The sequence below is a fragment of the Eleutherodactylus coqui genome, chromosome 11 (genome assembly GCF_035609145.1).
Source record: "Eleutherodactylus coqui strain aEleCoq1 chromosome 11, aEleCoq1.hap1, whole genome shotgun sequence".
Classification (NCBI taxonomy): domain Eukaryota; kingdom Metazoa; phylum Chordata; class Amphibia; order Anura; family Eleutherodactylidae; genus Eleutherodactylus; species Eleutherodactylus coqui.
The window spans coordinates 68,299,214-68,320,637 of NC_089847.1; the positions used below are offsets into that span (position 1 = coordinate 68,299,214).

General features: G+C 49.0%; 2 protein-coding genes across 3 annotated transcripts in view; both read right to left on the reverse strand.

The window, feature by feature from the left end:
* Positions 1 to 1,745, reverse strand: part of LOC136581856 (uncharacterized) — a 37,126-nt gene extending 35,381 nt beyond the window's left edge. The window contains exon 1 of the mRNA XM_066582496.1: positions 1,687 to 1,745. The gene's annotated coding sequence lies outside the window, so the exon portion shown is untranslated. The remainder of the gene's footprint in view (positions 1 to 1,686) is intronic.
* PC (pyruvate carboxylase) overlaps positions 1 to 21,424 on the reverse strand; it is a 916,513-nt gene that overhangs the window by 729,237 nt on the left and 165,852 nt on the right. The window lies entirely within an intron of this gene.

The window sequence follows — 21,424 nt, forward strand, 5'->3', positions numbered from 1 at the left end:
AACCTGCTGTATTGCCGGTTCCATTGAATTCAATGGGCAAACATCGTTCTTCTCTGTCACAGCTGTGGCAGAGAAGAAGGATTTGTCTTCTATATGTTCTCAATGGGGTCGGCGCTGCTGCCGCCGGCCCCATTGAGCGCATATAGAGAAGATTTATGGCCTTTAGAAGGACCGTTGGGGTTCTTGAAACCTAAAATCACTCCTAACACTCTCCCTATAGCAGCTCCAACACGATAGCACTTTCCCTCCTCTATGTCAGAATGCATCCGTAGCGAGCCGCGGGAGGGCCAGATTTCAATACTCGGGTGACACCTAATCTCGCCAGCCACTCACTGCAGGGGGGTGGTATAGGGCTTGAACGTTGCAGGGGGAAGTTGTAATGCCTTCCCTGTCTTTCTATTGGCCAGAAAAGCGCGCAAATTTCTCAGAGATGATAGTGAAAGTAACCCGAACATCACGTGGTGCTCGTTAAGAGTAACGAGCATCCCGAACACCCTAATATTCGCCCGAGCATCAAGCTCGGACGAGTACGTTCGCTCATCTCTACTCAGTATCTCTAAAGTAACCACGACTTCATAAGATTTTCCGTGTGAACACCAGATAAACACCAGTACCAAATTAACTCGGGCGAAGCCGGGTATATCAGCTAGTTATATATATATATATATATATATATAGTTAGAATAGTAATGAAGTCTCGGTGCTGCTGCCTACTGGTTGGATTCTTGGCCTGAAGTTGAGGGATTGATCCTTTCTCTTGGTAATGTGCATTTCAACTCTAAAGCAAAGGAGAGTGTGGCATCTTTAGTAAGTATATTTGGGGTTAAAGACGCACATCTCTTATTTAACACCAGGGATTGTCCATCCCTGTAAGGTACAGAAAATAGCTGCACCGCCACAAGGATCAATGAACGTGCAAGCCGAGATGGAAGAGTCTTCCCTGAAGGTCTGGAGCAACCCAGCATTTGCGTGTGGCGGTGTGGAGAGGTCATACAGCGGCATTCGGCACCTCAGTGACACAAAACACACCTGGTGTAGCAACAGTTCATGTTGTCACAGACACATTTCCATTGTCTGCTGCTATGCTATTCCATACAGAGGGGTCCCACAGAAGTGGAATAAAAAGGGTTTATGTGGAGCCTATGGTCAATTCAAGTAGTAATGCAGTATATAATATTCAATAGGACCACTACTTGTGTGGATTTTTTTTTAACAGGATGTAAACACAAAAAAATAAATAAAACCCGTCGCTAGGAAACAAACATCCAACCCCATCCACAAATGAGCGTGAATTGTTATTGCAGATTTCCAAGTTAGCAGTATGCTCTATCCTTCACCTTTCTACACTAAGATTTCATCCCCTTGACAGTATAAGTGGAAAATATGTTGTCAAATCTGCTTTAGAAAAAAAATAAAATCAGCACACCTACCATACAGACCGGATTGTCAGATTTTTCAGTTTTTTCCACAGCAAATCAGCACTATGTAAACATAAGTCACTATGTGATAATCACCGTCAAAACAATCACTACTCTTTTCTAAAGGAAAGCAGGCACTATGTGAATCCAAATCCTGTCTAATGAATAATTGTTTGCCCAACAGCGGTTTGCACCGGCTCTGCCATACACATGAACATTTGGATCAGCCAAACAGTCATATGTTTAGGAAGCTAAGGTGTCCACATACCTTCAACACTGGGGATGGTTTATCTCTTGAGGAACAAAAGGACTGGGCGTTGAAATTATCCTCCTTTCCCCACATCATCTGTAAGGTGAAAGTTAAGACACCCCCATACATATTAGAGAGTTGTCCAGTTCTAATATCAGTCGATGAGTTTAGGCAACTGAACTGTGTATTAGGGCCTTAAAGGAAAAATGAAGAAGGAAAGGAAAACATGTTTCGATATAGTGCATGCACACACATTCTGTAATAACTATCCTGCTTTTCCACTTTTAGCCTGTTAGAAACTGCAATACGCCTTTTTACGGACCTCACTGTGGGCATTTAAACCTGCATTTGATAGCCCAGTTCCTTCTCGAACAGCTAGTAGTGAAGAATCCTCAGATCCTGTTAGCGTCACCCCTTAAATGCCACAATCCATAGCAACTGCAGTATGTCATTTATCTCACTTGAACGTTGTAAAAATAGTTTAAAAAGCTAATGCCAGAATGCAATCCAAAAGTTGCATATACCTCAAACTGGTACCAGTAAAAAAACTAAAATGCTTACTGCAAAAAAACCACACTCTCACATAGCTCCATTACCGGAAAGGAAGATCAGCCTTACCGGTAACCTATTTTTCACAAAGTCTAAAAGTTTGCACCAGTACATTCTCTCTCATATATATTATGTTATAATCATGTATGATGGTTATATAAAATTAGAAATTTGGTTTCTACCCATGACTGTTCTTTATAACCCACTGAGGAGGAAGGAAGGAAAATTTTAAACCGCCCTGTGTGTTTTTCCTGTTCTGCAAGGGGGAAGGCAATCTCAGGTGGCGGAGTTATAGAGACAAGGAGCGTAAAATAAAAATGCTATAGGTCTTTGAATCTGTAGTGCTGCATTCTATTATTTTTCTGCAAAAACATCCCCCCCCCCCAAAAAAAATAATGAAAATAAAAAAGTTACACAGCACATATGTACCCCAGAGTAGTGACATTAAAAAAATACTTTTCCCTTTAAAAAGCCCTCATAAGCCTATGTCAACAAGTTATGCCTCCTGTAATGTGAGGATGAAAATATCACTTGGTCCTTAAGGCACAAAATAGGCTGATCTCTAAGGGGTTAATAAAAAAATCTCTTAATAGAGATGTTACATATGTGCATATTAATTGAACAGTACTTTAATTCTATGTCACTTTATGTATAGTCATTAGAGATGAGCGAGTATACTCGCTAAAGGCAATTGCTCGAGCAAGCAGGGAGCTGCGGGGGAGAGCGGGGAGGAACGGAGGGGAGCTCTCTCTCTCCCCCCGCTCCCTCCTGCTGACAGCCGCTACTCACCGCTCCTCCGCGCCGGCACCCGAACCTTCAGTCTCAAGCGGGCAGGTACTCGCTAAAGGCAATACTCGCTTGAGCAATTGCCTTTAGTGAGTATACTCGCTCATCTCTAATAGTCATACATTTTAAATACATGTTAATCTATATATATAAAAATGAATGTATGTCTGTGTGCGTGCGTGTCTGTTTGTCCTTTATGCGCTACTACACCATTCATCCGATCGCCATGAAACTTTGGGAAGTTGTTGAGTACACTCCTGGGAAGATTATAGGCATAGTACAACTATCCTACGATAAATGGCACGCGAGCGTCGTCGAAAGTTACCACCCCCCCACGTAGATCGAATAAGTAAGCCACCTGCTATTGTGATGTTATCACTGATGTCATCAACATCAGACGCCCTTGAACATGCCCCAACATGTTCTATAAAGCTGCATTGTGAGGTCATTAAGGCTCTATTATGACACGTACAGCTTGGAACCACTAGAGCACGCCAGCCAATTACCATTGGAGTTGGAAGTGGGTAAACAAGTACTAGGATATCTTCCTAAGAAGCCACAGCAGCCGGATAAATTGTATGTTCCACCCAACGGCTATTTTATTCAGCCTGCAAGGGGGAAGCAGCGGCCTACAAAATCTCATTCAGGTAGGTAGGTTCAGTTCTTGGAGGTTGGGGAATGCTTATGGGCAAGGCCTTATGTCTCATCCCAACTCGATTATTCAATTCTAAGCGCAAAAGAATTAGCGTCCAAATTTTATGTACGGAATCTAATTTTTTCGCTTCCCAATGTCATAGAAACTTGAAATTTGGCACGAGCATTGATTATGTCATAAATAGGAAAAGGTAATGGGTCCCAACTCCATTATTCAATTCTATGCGCAAAAGAATTAGCGTCCAAATTTTACGTACGAAATCTAATTTTCTCGCTTCCCAATGTCATAGAAATGTGAAATTTGGCACGAGCATTGATTATGTCATAAATAGAAAAAAGCTAATGGGTCCCAACTCGATTATTCAATTCTATGCGCAAAAGAGTTAGCGTCCAAATTTTGCGTACGGAATGTAATTTTCTCACATAGAAACTTGAAATTTGGCACGGGCATTGAATATGTCATAAATAGGAAACGCTAATGGGTCCCAACTCGATTATTCAATTCTATGCGCAAAAGAATTAGCGTCCAAATTTTACGTACGGAATCTAATTTTCTCGCTTCCCAATGTCATAGAAACTCGGAATTTGGCACGAGCATTGAATATGTCATAAATAGGAAAAGCTAATCGGTCCCAACTCGATTATTCAATTCTATGCGCAAAAGAATTAGCGTCCACATTTTACGTACGGAATCGAATTCTCTCGCTTCCCAATGTAATAGAAACTCGAAGCTGAGGTAACATGTAAGCTGCGCTGCGATTGGTTGTTATATATTATACCACTGAGGTAACCTAAAAAAGCTGTGCTGTGATTGGTTGTTATCTAGATATATAAAAACGTATGTATGTCTGTCTGTCTGTCTTCGCAGCAACGCGCGACGGGTAAGCTAGTCTAGATATATAAAAACGTATGTATGTCTGTCTGTCTTCGCAGCAACGCGCGACGGGTAAGCTAGTATTTAATAAATCTAACATACTTAACATTACCAAGTCCACTTCCAGCTTGCAAATAGCATAATTATAGTCCTTTACTTAGAGGGCTCCACTGCAATATCTGAAGGACTCAAAATCCTTTGTGATATTGAAAACGCATGGTATAATCATATTGCACAAAACTGAAGGACTGTTTAATTAGGGTGTAACCCAATAAACACAAATACAACCAGCAAAATAGATAACAGGCTAACTAACCACAGGAGCACTTTAGGCCAGTGGCGTAGCAAGGTCAGGTGGTACCCAGCCCCAATTTTGAAATTATTAAAAAGGAAAGAAAGACAAGATACTTACAGTTGCAAGCATATTTTTCCGGTTTATTTACTTAACATTGTGAGCATAAACACTTAAGACCTTTGTCTCCTAAATTTGTTCTCTAAAAATTTTGAAAATTGCATTACTCAAAATCAAATCCTTTTGCTACTTTGTTTTCAATTGGCAAGATGGCTAAGTCAGAGAGCAGAGCTTGACTCATAGTAGACCTAAGAGCTCTTGATTAATTTTAGTTTTGAAAAACTCCTCTCACACGAGGCTACTGAAACAAATAACGTTAACAAGAATCTTAAGACTATAAGGCTAAAGTGATAATCACAGCTCACCTCCTCCCCCCCCACACCACATGCGCAGGTCACAGTGCATGCTGGAATAGTCTAGTTCGGCTGGTCAAACTTCTATTCACGGATGTGCGGGCAGATGTGTTAATTACCGGGGAATCTTCTGAGACGTTCCCAATATATAGAGGCACACGTCAAGGATGCCCACTGTCACTGCTTCTCTTTGCGCTGGCAGTGGAACCCCTAGCCTGTAAAATATGTTCACACCCTGGAATAGTGGGATTTAAACATAGTGGGGTGGAAGAAAAAAATTGCCCTATATGCAGACAATATTCTGCTATTTTTAGGAGAGGCAGAAGCATCTTTGGGGACAGCCATGCATATTAGGGAATTTGGACTATATTCAGGACTAGTCATAAATTGGTCCAAATCAATGGTGTTGTCAGTAGATATGCCGGAACTATGTATAATTAACGAAGAGATACCTATGCAGTGCACGGAGATGTTTAAGTACCTAGGGGTTAATGTTACCAGAAACGTAGCGGACTATGAGAAAATAAACCTGGCGCAAGCTTCCCTTATCTGTTATAGGGAGAGTAAATCCAATTAAAATGGTGTGGATGCCACAGCTCCTCTACATAATGCACAACTCCCCCCACTGGATAACGCAACGAATCTTCCATAAAGTTAGTGTTATGTTCAGGGAACTTATATGGTGTGGAAAAGGAGCCAGTATGAAACTAGAGACATTATGTAACCCTAAAAATTAAGGCGGTTTGGCCCTACCTAATTCCATCTCATATTTTATTGCCTCACAACTACAATACTTTAGGGGGTGGGAGACGGAGGAGACGCGGGAGGCTTTGCCGGATCACATCTTTTTGAAGCCATAGAGCCGTGATGGCGAACCTATGACACGCGTATCAGCACTGACACGCGTAGCCATAGTAGCTGACACGAGGCCGCTCCCCCGTTAATGAATACCGGCAGGGGCCGCGGCTCCCCTGCTGGTATTCATTAACCAGCACTACCAACAGCGCTGATCCCGGCGCACACTGTGATGTCAGAGTGCACCAGGATCCTCCTCCCCCCGTCCCCCGACGTCTCTTACCTGTTGGTTCCGCAGGAGCGTCCGGGGAAGAAGGCGTCCTGCAACACACTGACGTCACAGTGTGTGTGGGAGATCATCGCTGCTGGAGGGCGCCGGGCACAGGAAGAGCGGAGCATCCACAAGGTAAGTACATGGGTCGGGGAAGGGGGGAGGGGTAGTCCGCTGTGAGGGGGCAGTCACCGCTGGGGGGGCATCTATGAGGGGGCAGTCACCGCTGGGCGGGGCATCTGTGTGTGGGGCAGGTAATGCTGGGGGCCGCTGTGTGTGGGGCAGGTAATGCTGGGGGCCGCTGTGTGGGGGGGCAGGTAATGCTGGGGGCCGCTGTGTGGGGGGGCAGGTAATGCTGGGGGCCGCTGTGTGGGGGGGCAGGTAATACTGGGGGCCGCTGTGTGGGGGGGCAGGTAATGCTGGGGGCCGCTGTGTGGGGGGGCAGGTAATGCTGGGGGCCGCTGTGTGGGGGGGCAGGTAATGCTGGGGGCCGCTGTGTGGGGGGCAGGTAATGCTGGGGGCCGCTGTGTGGGGGGCAGGTAATGCTGGGGGTCGCTGTGTGGGGGGCAGGTAATGCTGGGGGTCGCTGTGTGGGGGGCAGGTAATGCTTGGGGCCGCTGTGTGTGGGGCAGGTAATGCTTGGGGCCGCTGTGTGTGGGGCAGGTAATGCTGGGGGCCGCTGTGTGTGGGGCAGGTAATGCTGGGGGCCGCTGTGTGTGGGGCAGGTAATGCTGGGGGCCGCTGTGTGGGGGGCAGGTAATGCTGGGGGCCGCTGTGTGGGGGGCAGGTAATGCTGGGGGCCGCTGTGTGGGGGGCAGGTAATGCTGGGGGTCGCTGTGTGGGGGGCAGGTAATGCTGGGGGTCGCTGTGTGGGGGGCAGGTAATGCTGGGGGTCGCTGTGTGGGGGGCAGGTAATGCTTGGGGCCGCTGTGTGTGGGGCAGGTAATGCTGGGGGCCGCTGTGTGTGGGGCAGGTAATGCTGGGGGCCGCTGTGTGTGGGGCAGGTAATGCTGGGGGCCGCTGTGTGTGGGGCAGGTAATGCTGGGGGCCGCTGTGTGGGGGGCAGGTAATGCTGGGGGCCGCTGTGTGGGGGGCAGGTAATGCTGGGGGCCGCTGTGTGGGGGGCAGGTAATGCTGGGGGCCGCTGTGTGGGGGGCAGGTAATGCTGGGGGTCGCTGTGTGGGGTGCAGGTAATGCTGGGGGCCGCTGTGTGTGGGGTAGGTAATGCTGGGGGCTGCTGTCGCCGCTGGGGGCTCATCATTACTAAGATAAGTGAGGTGGAGGCTGGGAGAGGTGAGGGCCTGTGCTATGGGTATTTTGGGTTTATTAAATACATTTATACATTACAATTATACATATTTGTTATTTAAACTATAAATATCGCGAATTTATGGATTTTTTTCCTCGAAGTGACACACCACCCGAGTTATGCTGTTTTTTGGCGAATTTTGACACACCGAGCTCAAAAGGTTGCCCATCACTGACTTAGAGAGACACACCTTTAAGAAAAATGGCCAGACCCTTCCAACATTACTGCTCATGCATAAAGTATGGTGGAAAGCCAGGAGTATGGCGGGAATAAATAGTTGTACACAGTTTACCCATATAGGGTATAACCCTTGCTTACCGGAAATCAATAAATTAGAAGGTTTTCAAGAGTGGAGGAACAAAAGTATCGGGAGAATCTCTCAGTTGTTGGAAGGGGGAAGAGTAAAAACCTTTGAGAAGCGGAGACAAGAATTTAATGTCCTGAATAGTGAATTTTATAAGTATCTACAGCTTAGACATGCTCTCCAAGCAGAAACATACTTAGAGGTAACAGTGTCAATATATATATAGTAGCAGATATCATAGGTACAGCAGTCACCACTGCAGGAAAAATCTCGCAGCTATACTCCTACATCCAAGATGTGGAGAATGAACGCAACCCAATCTCAACTAAAGTAAAGTGGGAGGTAGATGTTGGGCCTATAGAGGAGTCGCACTAGGAGGAGATCCTACAGATGACGCCCAGACTATTCCTGAGCGAATCGCATAGATTATCGCAGTTATACCTGATACACAGGGTGTACCGCACGCCAGCCTTTTTACACAGAATCGGGGTGAGAAACTCACCCACATGTGCACGTTGTAAGACTCATACAGGGGACTTAATCCACATGATGTGGCAGTGTCCAAAATTGCATTGATACTGGACAGAGGTATGTGATTTGGTTGGCACAGTGTTTGGTGTAGCTATAGACCACACGCCGTTCATATGTATTTTGGGCTACGTGCACGACTTTGCACTGGACGAGCACGAAAAACTTGCAATAGCTAGACTATTGTATCTAGCTAGGAAAACAATAGCCCAACACTGGTTAGACGAGGCCCCTCCTAAACTGTGCGAATTTCAAAACAAAGTTAATCAAATCCTCCAGTGGGAAAGGAATATATATTCAAGACGCAAGACCAGTCAGAAATACTACGACATATGGCTCAAATGGATACAGGCGCATGGCCTGACTGGCTTGGGGGAACATACGTAGAATAAATTATAACATACTGAATGGTTGGAAGGCTGTATGCTAAGAAAGCAACTCAGGGGAGGAAAAGGAGAAGAGTAATAAAGAGACCAACAATTTAATTGATGTGCATCCTGTTTAATAATGAGATAATATCAAAATTGACACATGGAGTTGGGAGAGAGACCAAATAAATGAACAATATATTGCTGTCCCCTGGAATAAAATGGAAAAAGCCCTTCTCCTATGAGACGTTATTATTTCTCTGTCCCCTTGTGCACTTACCGACTGACAACATGTACACTATAAGATATCACGAAAAGTGAGAGGGCGGGGGGAAAAAAAGAAGGTGCACGCAGAAAACAAAGAACGTTTACCGGTGATGCTGTTTTCGTAGGCTCTTTGATCCTCAAAGCGAAAGACAATTTAACTCAGGTTTTGCAGACTGTACTGTCTTTTAAGGACTTTATGATGGTTAATACGAGAGAGACCATTGGGTGGTTGGGGGGGGGCAGTTTGGGGGGGCTTATGTTTGTTGTATGTTTTTATATGCTAAAACTATAAAAATATTGAATTAAAAAAAAAAAGGAATAGTCTCCCATAGAAATTATTAGGTCAGCTTCTATCCACTGTGTGAAAGGCCCATGAGTTCTGCAGTAAAGCATCTCCCTAAATGCCGAGAACTGCAGTAAAGACAAGATGCCACACTGTAGTCAGAAAAAAAAAAGAAAAATGGAATATGTTTCACTACCTAGTATTTCTTAGTGAAAAGAGTACAGATTCCCTTCAATGCTTCCTTGAACCATCAATTTTTGGAAAATTCTTCCCCCCCCCCCCCAAAAAAAAATAAAAATAAAATAACTATACTTGATTACATCATGAAATGTATGTAGGCCTATGGTTAATACCTGTAAAGAATCAAGTCATAGACTACATCTTAGCTTTCTTTGCCTGTCTCTTGTACAGCTGATCAGGGGCATCTCTGTGGAGTGTCCAGCAGTAGTCAGCCAGCATGGTAGGGGATCATTTTTCCTGGTATCTTTGTTCCATCGTTGCGATATCTTGAGGAAAACGTTTGCCATGTTCATCACTAACCATACCACAGTTGTATGGACAGAAATCCAGATGGGAATGAAGCAAGTGGATCTTTAGAGACATATTGCAGTCAAGTTTCTACTACTGCCTCAGCATGTCTTGTACTATTGCCTTGTACTTTTCTGCCCTAATATTTCCAAGTTTATAGACACTACGCAAAAAGCATTCCATGCTTGTTTCACATTACCCTGCAGCAAGTTGTTGAACAAGTCATCTTTGAAGACCTCTTGAATCGGAGGACCCATAAAAACTCCCTTTTTAATCCTTACCTTGTTGATTCAAGGGAATTTTTCATGAAGGAATCAGAAATTTAGTGATGTCCAGTCCATGGCTTTCTCAAAATTTTTCATCAAACCTAGTTTGATGTGAAAGGGTGATAGAATTTTGTGAGCCTTGACCAGAGCTGGATGCTAAAAATCAGAATAATCCCTGGATCAACCTTTGATAGTTCCGAACTGAATGAAAGACGCAGAACAGTAACCCACTGGTCACCTAATGTCTATATCCTGTAATATCATAGCGCTCTAGAAAGACATCTAGTCCCCCTCTTAAACTCCTCAATGGATTTTGCCATCACCACGTCCTCAGGCAGAGGGAGTTCCACAGTCTCACTGCTCTTACAGTAAAGAACCCTCTTCTGTGTTGGTGATGAAACTTGCTTTCTTCTAGATGTAGCGGATAACCTCCTGTTACCGTCACAGTCCTAGGTATAAACAGATCATGGGAGAGATCCTTGTATTGTCCCCTAATGTATTTATACATGGTTATTTGGTCGCCCCTTAGCCATCTTTTTTCCAGGGTAAATAATACCAATTTTGATAGCCTCTCTAGGTATTCAAGTCCTCTCATTCGATTTATTAGTTAAGTTGCCCTTCTTTGGACCCTCTCAAGCACTGCAACATCTTTCCTGACACAGTTGTCCAGAACTGTACACGGTATTCCATATGGGGCCTGATAAGTGCCTTATATAGTTAGAGAATAATGTGCTCATCCATCGCCCCTATGCCTCTTTTAATGCACCCCAAGACTTTATTTGCTTTTGCAGCAGCTGACTGGCATTGATTGCTCCAGTTAAATCTACAATCCACTAGGTCTTTTTCATATCACTTTTTCCTAGCTGTACCCCATTTAGTGTATATTGGTGACATCTGTTTCTCCTGCCCATATGCATAACCATACATTTATCAGCATTGAACTTCCTTTGCCATTTTCTGCCCAAGCCCACAGCTTATCTAGGCCCTTTGTAGCCGCACATAGTCCTCCGTTGTATTAATTGTCTTATACAATTTTGTATCATCTGCAAATATTGATATTTTACTGTGCAGTCCCTCTATCAGGCCATTGATAAATATATTGAACAGAATGGGGACTAGTACTGAGCCCTGTGACTCCACACTAGCAACGGTAGCCCAATCAGAGTACAAGCTATTTATTACCACCCTCTGCTTTCTTTCTCAGAGACAGTTCTTTGCCCAGATACATACATTTTCACCCAGTCCGAGCTGTCTCATTTTATATATCAACTAGAGATGAGCGAACGTACTCGTCCGAGCTTGATACTCGTTCGAGTATTAGCGTGTTCGAGATGCTCGTTACTCGTGACGAGTACCACGCGATGTTCGAGTTACTTTCACTTTCATCTCTGAGACGTTAGCGCGCTTTTCTGGCCAATAGAAAGACAGGGAAGGCATTACAACTTCCCCCTGCGACGTTCAAGCCCTATACCACCCCCCTGCAGTGAGTGGCTGGTGAGATCAAGTGTCACTCGAGTATAAAAATCGGCCCCTCCCGCGGCTCGCCACAGATTTGTTCTGACATAGAGGAGGGAAAGTGCTGTTGGTGCCGGAGCTGCTATAGGGAGAGTGTTAGGAGTATTTTAGGCTTCAAGAACCCCAACGGTCCTTCTTAGGGCCACATCTAACCGTGTGCAGTACTGTGGAGGCTGCTTTTTGCAGTGTTGCACATTTTTTTTTTTTTTTTGTATATCGGCCGTGCAGAGCATTGCGCCCTGCAGTAATTATACATACTCCAGGGCCAGTAGTGGTGGTGAGGCAGGGACAGAAGACATATTTATTGAATATAGGTAGTGGGCCTTAGCAAAAACATTTGGGGAAAAAAATCTATTTGGGCTGCCTGTGACTGTCCTCAGTGTACTGGGTCTGTGCTGGGTGTAGTTGTCCTCCCAATTCATACGCAGCCAGCTAAATGTTACAGCAGGCTTGCGCAAAATTATTTCCTGGCTCTGTGTTGGCTGTTAAATCACCGCTGTATTCCAGTCCACAGTGCAACAGAGTGCAGTTATTTGACATACTCCAGGGCCAGTAGTGGTGACGCAGAAAGAGAAGACATATACAGTGTATATAGGCAGTGGGCCTTTCCAAAAACATTTGGGGAAAAAAATCTATTTGGGCTGCCTGTGACTGTCCTCAGTGTACTGGGTCTGTGCTGGGTGTAGTTGTCCTCCTAATTCATACGCAGCCAGCTAAGTGTTACAGCAGGCTTGCGCAAAATTTGGGGAAAAAAATCTATTTGGGCTGCCTGTGACTGTCCTCAGTGTACTGGGTCTGTGCTGGGTGTAGTTGTCCTCCTAATTCATACGCAGCCAGCTAAGTGTTACAGCAGGCTTGCGCAAAATAATTTCCTGGCGTTCCGTAAGCGAAGTCAGCCTCCAACCACAGGCCAATTAGCGGCACATTTAATTACAGTGTTCTGTTTCTGCACTACTGGTAATACACCATGCTGAGGGTTAGGGGTAGGCCTAGAGGACGAGGACGCGGAGGCCCAAGTCAGGGTGTGGGCACAGGCCGAGCCAGTGCGGTGGCCAGGGGTAGAGGCAGGGCCAGACCAAATAATCCACCGTTTCCCAAAGCGCCCCCTCGCGCCATGCCACCCTGCAGAGGTCAAGGTGCTCTACGATGTGGCAGTTTTTCACAGAGACGCCTAACGACCGACGAACAGTGGTGTGCAACCTTTGTCGCGCCAAGATCAGCTGGGGAGCCACCACCACCAGCATGCGCAGGCATATGATGGCCAAGCACCCCACAAGGTGGGACGAAGGCCGTTCACCGCCTCCGGTTTGCACCACTGCCTCTCCCCCTGTGCCCCAATCTGCCACTGAGATCCAACCCCCCCCTGAGGACACAGGTACTACCATCTCCTGGCCTGCACCCACACCCTCACCTCCGCTGTCCTCAGTCCAGACGTCGCTAGCGCCACTGTTTGAGCACAAGCACGCCGCCACGCACCCGCACGCTCAAGCGTTAAACGTGCACATTGCCAAATTGATCAGCCTGGAGATGCTGCTGTATAGGCTTGTGGAAACGGAGGCTTTCAAAAGCATGATGGCGGCGGCGGCCCCGCGCTACTCGGTTCCCAGTTGCCACTACTTTTCCCGATGTGCCGTCCCAGCCCTGCACGACCACGTCTCCCGCAACATTGTACGCGCCCTCACCAACGCGGTTACTGCCAAGGTCCACTTAACAACAGACACGTGGACAAGCACAGGCGGGCAGGGCCACTATATCTCCCTGACGGCACATTGGGTGAATTTAGTGGAGGCTGGGACCGCTCACGTCCTACCCACCCCCCGAATTGCGTGCCCCAGCTCGGTGGTGGTATCTGCGGCGGTGTATGCTTCCTCCACTAAACCACCTTCCTCCTCCTCCTACGCAACCTCTGTCTCGCAATCAAGATGTGTCAGCAGCAGCACGTCGCCACCAGTCGGTGTCGCGCGGCACGGCAGCACAGGGGTGGGCAAGCGTCAGCAGGCTGTGCTGAAACTACTCAGCTTAGGAGAGAAGAGGCACACGGCCCACGAACTGCTGCAGGGTCTGACAGAGCAGACCGACCGCTGGCTTTCGCCGCTGAGCCTCCAACCGGGCATGGTCGTGTGTGACAACGGCCGTAACCTGGTGGAGGCTCTGCAGCTCGGCAGCCTCACGCACATGCCATGCCTGGCCCACGTCTTTAATTTGGTGGTTCAGCGGTTTCTGAAAAGCTACCCACGCTTGTCAGACCTGCTCGGAAAGGTGCGCCGGCTCTGCGCACATTTCTGCAAGTCCAACACGGACGCTGCCACCCTGCGGACCCTGCAACATCGGTTTAATCTGCCAGTGCACCGACTGCTGTGCGACGTGCCCACACGGTGGAACTCTACGCTCCACATGTTGGCCGGCTCTATGAGCAGCATAGAGCTATAGTGGAATACCAACTCCAACATGGGCGGCGTAGTGGGAGTCAGCCTCCTCAATTCTTTACAGAAGAGTGGGCCTGGTTGGCAGACATCTGCCAGGTCCTTGGAAACTGAGGAGTCTACCCAGATGATGAGCGGCGATGCTGCAATCATTAGCGTCACCATTCCTCTGCTATGCCTCTTGAGAAGTTCCCTGCAAAGCATAAAGGCAGACGCTTTGCGCTCGGAAAAGGAGGCAGGGGAAGACAGTATGTCGCTGGATAGTCAGAGCACCCTCATGTCTATATCTCAGCGCGTTGAGGAGGAGGAAGAGGGGGAGGAGCATGAGGAGGAGGGGGAAGAGACAGCTTGGCCCACTGCTGAGGGTACCCATGCTGCTTGCCTGTCATCCTTTCAGTGTGTATGGCCTGAGGAGGAGGAGGATCCTGAAAGTGATCTTCCTAGTGAGGACAGCCATGTGTTGCGTACAGGTACCCTGGCACACATGGCGGACTTCATGTTAGGATGCCTTTCTCGTGACCCTCGCGTTACACGCATTCTGGCCACTATGGATTACTGGGTGTACACACTGCTCGACCCACGGTATAAAGAGAACCTTTCCACTCTCATACCCGAAGAGGAAAGGGGGTCGAGAGTGATGCTATACCACAGGACCCTGGCGGACAAACTGATGGTAAAATTCCCATCCGACAGCGCTAGTGGCCGAAGGCGCAGTTCCGAGGGCCAGGTAGCAGGGGAGGCGCGGAACTCAGGCAGCATGTACAGCGCAGGCAGGGGAACACTCTCCAAGGCCTTTGACAGCTTTATGGCTCCCCAGTCAAGGCTGAATCAGCGGGAGCACTGTAAAAGGATGGTGAGGGAGTACGTAGCGATCACACAACTGTCCTCCGTGACGCCTCTGCTCCCTACAACTACTGGGTATCGAAGCTGGACACGTGGCCTGAACTCGCGCTGTATGCCCTGGAGGTGCTTGCTTGTCCTGCGGCTAGCTTCTTGTCAGAGAGGGTGTTTAGTGCGGCTGGGGGAATCATCACGGATAAGCGTACCCGCCTGTCAACTGACAGTGCCGACAGGCTTACACTCATCAAGATGAACAAAGCCTGGATTTCCCCAGACTTCTCTTCTTCACCAGCGGACAGCAGCGGTACCTAAACAATACGTAGGCTGCACCCGCGGATGGAAGCATCGTTCTCTATCACCATCAAAAACGGGGACCTTTTAGCTTCATCAATCTGTGTATTATATTAATCCTCCTCCTCCTGAAACCTCACGTAATCACGCCGAACTAGCAATTTTTCTTAGGCCCACAAGGCTCAGTCATATGACTTTTGTAAACAATGTTTATACGTTTCAAATCTCATTAAAGCGTTGAAACTTGCACCTGAACCAATTTTTATTTTAACTAGGCTGCCTCCAGGCCTAGTTACAAATTAAGCCACATTAACTAAAGCAATTAATGGGTTTCACCTGCCCTCTTGGTTGGGCATGGGCAATTTTTCTGAGGTACATTAGTACTGTTGGTACACCAATTTTTGGGGGCTACAGTGTAATCCTAGTAATTTTTATGGGCTTCGCCTGCACTCATGCTACAGCAAGGTGTGTGGGGTTGGCCTACACTTTTGCTACTTAAATGTAACTGGGGCCTTGTCTATACTGCAACTACTGAAATGTGCAAGAGACTGTTATCTCCCTAAACTGCTGCAACGGGAATGTTACTGTGGCCTGTCTTGACTGCTACTACTACTGAAATGGAACTAATACTGTGCTCCCCCTATACTGCTGCTTCGGAATTGTTACTGTGGCCTGTCTTGACTGCTACTACTACTGAAATGGAACTAATACTGTGCTCCCTATATAATGCTGCTAGTGATATGTTACTGGGGCCTGTCCCTAATGCTACCGCTGAAATGTTACTAATTCTGGGCTCTGCCTATGCCGCTGCTAATGCTATGTCACTGGGGTGTGGAAACTGAGGCTTCCCAAAGACATGATGGTGGCGAGGCCATTTCCCACCAACGCGGTTACTGTTAAGGTGCATATAACCACGGACACGTGGAGAGGACACGTAGTGCCTCAAAAACATCCCCCTCCTCCTCCAACAATGAAAACATTCTTGGCAAATACCTTTGCATTGGTCCATCTGGTGGCAGTCCAAGAATTTACCTTTACCGACAGAACAAGAGAGCCCCCCCACCATCCCCCCGCCACGGCCCACTTAATCTTGGCCACATTCCGAAAACCAACTAAATAAAACCGCTCTACTAGGTCCGCAGTCGCCACCACATTCCCACCAACGCGGTTACTGTTAAGGTACATATTACCAGTCTTGCTGGGACATGCACTGTGGGCCGAAGCACACCTGTATTGTATGTGACGTTAGCTTTGCTTAGCAGGGCACTGCAATGGGATACATTTATGTACCGCCAATGGGTTCCAGGGAGCCACCCATGCTGTGGGTCCACAGGGACTTCACATTAGGGATTTATACCTGCCAGTGTCTACGTATTAAAAACCCCGGTCAGACTGGGGCATGCAGTGTCGGCCGAAGCCCACCTGCATTTAATCGGACGTTACCTCAGCTGTGCTGGGCAATGCAATGGGATATATTTATGTACCGCCGGTGGGTTCCAGGGAGCCACCCATGCTGTCGATCCACACGGACTTCACATTAGTGAGTTGTACCTGCCTGTGTCTATGTATTAAAAACCCTGGTCTGACTGGGGCATGCAGTGTGGGCCGAAGCCCACCTGTATTTAATCTGATGTTAGCTCTACTATCCGGGGCACTGCATTGGGACAAACTACAGGAGCAATACAGCGCTAATGCGACGTGCACAGCTACGCTAGCATAGGAGTCCGCTGTAGGCCCGCGATTGCTGAGGGTTTGTGCAGAGGCCTATGCCCTTGGTGCAGTGAAAGTCCGCTTCCTGCCTAGAATTGCTGAAGCTGTGGGCCGAGGCCTATGTCGTGGGCGCGGTGCAAGTCTCCCATGTTTAGCAGCTCAGATCAATTTTTTGTTCATGTCTTGGGCTTCCTAGGACCCCCCTATGCTGTTGGTGCAAACTTAGTTCCCATCGCGGTGTTTGACCTGTCTGGCACAAAGGCACTGACTGATTTGGGTAGAGGGCAGAGCGCTGACGGCTTTCCCCTTGCAGTGTGGATTGAGCTATGCGACACCTTGACAGAATGAATACTGTGTGGCACATGGATTCCCCATTGCTATGCCCACGTTTGCAGCTCTTGATGGAGGTGGCACAGGATTGGAGTTCTCATAGCTTCTGTACAGCATTGTGGGCGATTGCCCCGCCCCTTTTAAAGAGGGTCACTGCCTGGCCCTGCCAACCCTCTGCAGTGTGTGCCTGCGGTTCCTTCTCATGGCAGACGCACTTATAAATAGACATGAGGGTGGTGTGGCTATGAGGCCAGCGTGTGGCATGAGGGCAGCTGAAGGCTGCGCAGGGACACTTTGGTGTGCGCTGTGAACACTGGGTCGTGCGGGGGGGGGGGGGGGGTTGGGCAGCATGTAACCCAGGAGAAGTGGCAGCGGAGCGTCATGCAGGAAGTGATTGTGCTTTGTTGGAGGTAGTGTGGTGCTTAGCTAAGGTATGCCTTGCTAATGAGGGTTTTTCAGAAGTAAAAATTGTTGGGAGGGGGGGGGGGCACTGTTGCCGCTATTGTGGCTTACTAGTGGGACCTGGGAACTTGAGATGCAGCCCAACATGTAGCCCCTCGCCTGCCCTATCCGTTTCTGTGTCGTTCCCATCACTTTCTTGAATTTTCCAGATTTTCACAAATGAAAACCTTAGCGAGCATCGGCGATATACAAAAATGCTCTAGTCGCCCACTTCAATGGGGTTTGTTACTCGAAACGAACCCTTGAGCATCGTGAAAAGTTCGACTCGAGTAACGAGCACCCGAGCATTTTGGTGCTCGCTCATCTCTACTCTTAACCAATTCACCATTTTCATCTTGTAAGCATCCAATAGCATCTATTTGACTTTTCTTTTGCTTTTGACCATAGAGGAGTTTAAAAGGGGACTAGATGTCTTTCTAGAGCGCTTTGATAATACAGGATATAGACATTAGTTGACCAGCGGGGTTGTTTATCGCAAATGTTTGGGATTGCTCTAGCTGCCATTATGGAGTCAGGAAGTTATGTTTTTCCTCCATAGGAGCTAATTGGCTCACTGGGTGGGTTTTGCCTTCCTGTAGACCAACAAGAGGGAGGTTAAAATAGGCTGGACTAAATGGGCATTGTCTTCATTTAGCCTAATATACTAGGTTACTATGTATGTTACCTGGAAGGTCAATTGGTCCCACTTATCTATGATCAGAGCAGCATGGGTAAAAGAAATTCAACAATTTCTAGCTTTCAGTGACTGTCATTAGGAGGCATGAAAAAGAAAAAACTAAATGAAAAATACTAAAGAATGCCGAAAGTTTAAGGAGATTGTGATTTAGCTTGCAGCCTTCTACAAGTACCATCTTCTACTCTAGTAAAGCAAGATAACCAAATGAAAGATAAGCACATTGCAAGCCACAGTAAGCAGCAAGATATGCTCTTATATTCCTATAAACCCTATGATGTCTCCTCTCAGCCGGTGAAATAGGCTAAAAACCTTCAGCAATCTGGATTACCTCCAAAACCCACAAGACATCATAAGGGCAGCTGGGACTCGAAGCCAATTTCTTTTAACAGTGTTTACAAATTGCTGTAATAAAAGAAAAGGGAGTTCTACAAGTATGTTAATTCACCGTGTATCAGGGCTTTATGAGGAGGAGACAGGAATGCACTGAATGTAAACCAGAGCAAGGGAAACGTTTTCTACCTACGCATCATGTCAAGGTCAACCATCGATTTAGATGGCAACAAATGAAAATCACTTACAAAAAGTACATAAGATAGATACTCTAAGAGCTGTGGTATGCTAATTCTGCCCCAATGCAGCACAACATTGCCAGAAATACAGAAACTAACAGTGAATTCTCTGAGAAACAGGAGTATGGATGGGGCATTAACCCTTTGCAATCCAATTTTGGATTCAGGGTTTCCTAGGGGGCTTTCTCTTTCTGCCATTTCACAATGGCGCCATCTGCTGGCTAGAGCCAGTACTGCTGTATGTGACATTCTGGAGACGCCCCCCACAATAGAGCGGCCAGTAATAAACAGTAAGAATACCCTGCCGGACGTCTTTCGACATTGGAGCTGTACAGCCTTCAATCAGAATGTCTTCAGATGTCAGACAGTGGATTGGAAAAGGTTAAGCCAACATCTGAATTACAGGTATATACTGGTGAAGGCCACCTTCAATGAACCATATTGTACAGAGCTGAAATCACCAGAAGGGGAGTCTATGATTATAAAGTCACAGAACACCCTAAAACAGTAGTGGCGAACCTATGCCACGTGCGCTGGTGGCTGCTCACCACGGTAATGAATACTGGCAACCAGGGTGCCGCGGCTCCCTGGCTGGTATTCACTCAGCGGCGCTGATCCCTGGTGCACACTGTGACGTTAGTGTGCACCCAGGATCCTTCTCCTCCTTTGTTCCACGAGAGCAGAGGGGAGGAGGCGTCCGGATACACACACTAAAGTCTGCAGCAGCTCCGAGCAGAGGAGCAGCAGTGCTTCGACAAGGAGGTAAATATTTGGGTCTCAGGGGGCACTATTACTACTAGGGCTAATATAAGCAATAGTGTCCCCTATATCAGCCCCTGTAGTAATAGCAGTACTAATGCGGCCGCTGTGGGTCTGTGGGGGGTAACTATTACTACTGGGCCCGCTGTGCGAGTGTGTGCGTGTGGGGGAGGGGGGGTTAATACCGTGTGGTGGGGGCACTATTAATGCTGAGGGGGTCGCTCTAAACTACTGCGGCTGCTGGGGGGTCACTATTATTACTGTGTGGGACACCGTTACTATTACTGCGGAGGCCACTGCGGGGGTCGCTATTGCTGCGGAGGCCACTGCGGGGGTCGCTAATACTGCGGAGGCCACTGCGGAAGGTAGGGGGGTGCTACTGTTACTGCGGAGGTCGCTGCGGAGGTGGTGTTGGGGCTATTACTGCGGAGGCCACTGCGGGGGTCGCTATTACTGCGGAGGCCACTACGCGGGGGGGGGGGGGGGGGGGTGTGCATCACTATTACTGCGGAGGCCACTACGGAAGGTAGGGGGGGTGGGGGGCTGTTACTGCGGAGGCGGCTGCGGGGGGCGTCACTGCTACTGCGGAGGCGGCTGCGGGGGGCGTCACTGCTACTGCGGAGGCAACTGCGGGGGGCGTCACTGCTACTGCGGAGCCAGCTGCGGGGGGGGGGGGGGGGCGTCACTGCTACCGCGGAGGCAGCCGCGGGGGGGCGTCACTGCTACCGCGGAGGCAGCCGCGGGGGGGGCGTCACTGTTACCGCGGAGACCGCCGCGGGGGGGGCGTCACTGTTACCGCGGAGACCGCCGCGGGGGGGCGTCACTGTTACCGCGGAGACCGCCGCGGGGGGGCGTCACTGTTACCGCGGAGACCGCCGCGGGGGGGCGTCACTGTTACCGCGGAGACCGCCGCGGGGGGGGCGTCACTGTTACCGCAGAGACCGCCGCGGGGGGGGCGTCACTGTTACCGCGGAGACCGCCGCGGGGGGGCGTCACTGTTACCGCAGAGACCGCCGCGGGGGGGCGTCACTGTTACCGCAGAGACCGCCGCGGGGGGGCGTCACTGTTACCGCAGAGACCGCCGCGGGGGGGCGTCACTGTTACCGCAGAGACCGCCGCGGGGGGGGCGTCACTGTTACCGCAGAGACCGCCGCGGGGGGGCGTCACTGTTACCGCAGAGACCGCCGCGGGGGGGGCGTCACTGTTACCGCAGAGACCGCCGCGGGGGGGGCGTCACTGTTACCGCAGAGACCGCCGCGGGGGGGCGTCACTGTTACCGCAGAGACCGCCGCGGGGGGGCGTCACTGTTACCGCAGAGACCGCCGCGGGGGGGCGTCACTGTTACCGCAGAGACCGCCGCGGGGGGGCGTCACTGTTACCGCAGAGACCGCCGCGGGGGGGGCGTCACTGTTACCGCAGAGACCGCCGCGGGGGGGCGTCACTGTTACCGCAGAGACCGCCGCGGGGGGGCGTCACTGTTACCGCAGAGACCGCCGCGGGGGGGCGTCACTGTTACCGCAGAGACCGCCGCGGGGGGGCGTCACTGTTACCGCAGAGACCGCCGCGGGGGGGCGTCACTGTTACCGCAGAGACCGCCGCGGGGGGGCGTCACTGTTACCGCAGAGACCGCCGCGGGGGGGGCGTCACTGTTACCGCAGAGACCGCCGCGGGGGGGGCGTCACTGTTACCGCAGA